Raw genomic sequence first — 2,500 nt, 5'->3', positions numbered from 1 at the left:
CTATCTTCATTTAAAGTTTGTATAAGAATATAAAAATAATTGCTCATATTATATTCTCTCTCAAACGTATATTTCTCTCTCTCTCTCAGACGCATATATAATGTTTTTGTAATATTATAATTAATCCCAGAATTTGAATTTCTGCTGAACCAAAACCAGTTAGAAATACAATTTTTTTCAGAACACATGAAATTTAGCAAATTTAATTGCTAAAATAAAAGTATTTATAAGTCATCTTTTTTTAAGGACTCCTTGTTCCCTTAAATGTCCAATAAAACCGCGAGAACGGCGAAAATCGTTAAAAATCACACCTACGGCGGCAAATAACGGCGAAACGGTTGGCCGGAGACAAATAATGCATAAATAAAGAAAGTTCCGCCTCAAAAAGTTAGAAAACATTGCAGAGATGACTTTGGGCTCCAAAATGACTCCTTCCCCCTCTAACGAGGGAAAATTTCAAATTAACAAGAACGAAATTGTTCAAACCATGCAATGTAAAATGCTCAATTACTCAAAAACGGCCGGGAGGCCCCAGGTTATGAAAACTGTTTTAAACACAATACATGTTGCATATTAATATTATTATTGCAAAACCCGGGGCATCCCGGCCGTTTTTGGGTAAAATGGAGAAAACTGATTTTTTGGGGTTAAAAATCTTAATATTTTTGGTGAAATTTTCTCACAAAATGTCAATTTACACCACCAAAAAAATATTTTTTTAAAATTTTTCTTTAATTAGACATTGGTACAGGTATCTGAAAAGTACCTCAATCAAAAATTATTTTCATAAGATGAACATAAATGTATTTTTTGTTGCTTTGAAAAAATTGTGTAAAAAAATCTGGAAAATCATCAAAACTGAAAAGAAATTTTTCACTACCTTTTTTAAAAATTGCATAAATCCGCCAAAAATGAATATTTTTTAAAAATTTCTTTTCTAGCTGTCTACTTACAGCCATTATTAATTCCTAGGATAGATAAAAGTCGATTTTAAATTTTATGGATGTCCCACTGGATCCCACTGTGAATTACCATGCATAGTTAGGACTTCCAGATAAAGGTTGTATAATCAAAGGATGGAATGGGGAAATAGATACTTGTTTGGTAAATAAGAGGGCTAGAGTGTATCAAAATAAGACAAAAAGGGAGGTAGAGATAAAATACTATATTATTTCCTCGGAGAAAATTTGGTTTTTATAAGCTCGACGCAAATTTGTTTTTCTTTTCATATTTAAAATGAGAACAATGTAGGAGAGGGAAGTTGTATTGCATTTTAGCAAAATCTAAATATGGGGGGGGGGTGATGTTAATCAAGTTTTGGGGAAGTAAAATGGCACATAAAAGCTTTTTTAATGCACTAAAAATACTCTTATTTCTACCCAATTGGTAAAATTTAAAAATACAAGGGTGTTTAAAAAGCCTCACCACCCTTAAAATTTCTAAGGGAGTAAAAACCAACATTATATGTGTAAAATGTCAAAACTTTAAATGATGAATAAAATCCAAAGGCTTTGAATCAATATCTTAAAGAAATTCTTTACATTTACACTGGTTTTAACCTCTTTTTGAAAGGGATGTTAAAAATATAGTCTGACACCTGTATAAACATACATCAGTATTAATAATAAGTATAATAAGTTAATAACTCACATAAATTTTTATTAGGATTAAAAATTTTAATTTATCATATTCATTAAGTACATTTGGTTATATTTTTATGTGTCTTTCCTTTTCTGGTAATTTATGTAAGAATTATGTTTATAATTGGGAGCATAAAGTGTAACACTGCCTGTATAATAGTATATAGAGAGTATGTCTGCTTTTCATAAACGTGAGTTTAGGTTCTGTGGCCTAAATGTATTTTTACAATGAGTAAAGCTACTCGATCACTTACCATTAATATTACTAAGGGATCTAAAGGGATAAGACAATGGCCGATAAATTGATATACATCCCTAATGATGATACACATTAGGGTTGGTTTGTACTTCCAGAACGGATAGCTTTTTTTGTTAATTTAGAATTGTTAGAATTGTCATATAGATTTCACACTTGTCATGGTGATTCCTGTAGTAGTTAGGTATGATTTTAGATAATCATTGCCCGAATGTCCATATGTCCATTTTAAATATGTTTTTTATATGATATAATTATCCGATTGATCTGATTTTTGGAATATTTATTCCTAAAACAACAATGTACATGTACAATGTTATATGCGAAGCATCTCTACTGTTTCAGAGCTCCGCTTTTAAAGATGTTGTCATCCTTAGCTGGATCTTTATATCATTTCAATGGTGTGCCAAATCGGGGTGCTCTGAATTTCAGCCAATCACAGTGCGGCATTTCATTAAATACTGTGTTCTCATTGGTGGAAAGTTGGCTCACCCCGATTTGGCGCACCATTTAAATGATTTAAAGATCCAGCTCTTGTCACGTAGCTAATATGGAGCTCTGAAGAAAGGGAATTTCCCGATTTTATAAAAAATCCTGAATTTTT

At 31.0% G+C, this 2,500-nt stretch overlaps 1 protein-coding gene across 1 annotated transcript in view; it reads left to right on the top strand.

The window, feature by feature from the left end:
• The window catches only part of LOC145307135 (uncharacterized), a 69,381-nt gene that overhangs the window by 35,234 nt on the left and 31,647 nt on the right, over positions 1-2,500 (top strand). The window lies entirely within an intron of this gene.

Source organism: Acartia tonsa, chromosome 15 (assembly GCF_053477335.1).
Source record: "Acartia tonsa isolate MP-2025a chromosome 15, ASM5347733v1, whole genome shotgun sequence".
In the NCBI taxonomy this organism is placed as follows: Eukaryota; Metazoa; Arthropoda; class Copepoda; order Calanoida; family Acartiidae; genus Acartia; species Acartia tonsa.
Note: the sequence above shows the minus strand (reverse complement) of the source record. Positions and strands in the feature narration are given on the sequence as shown.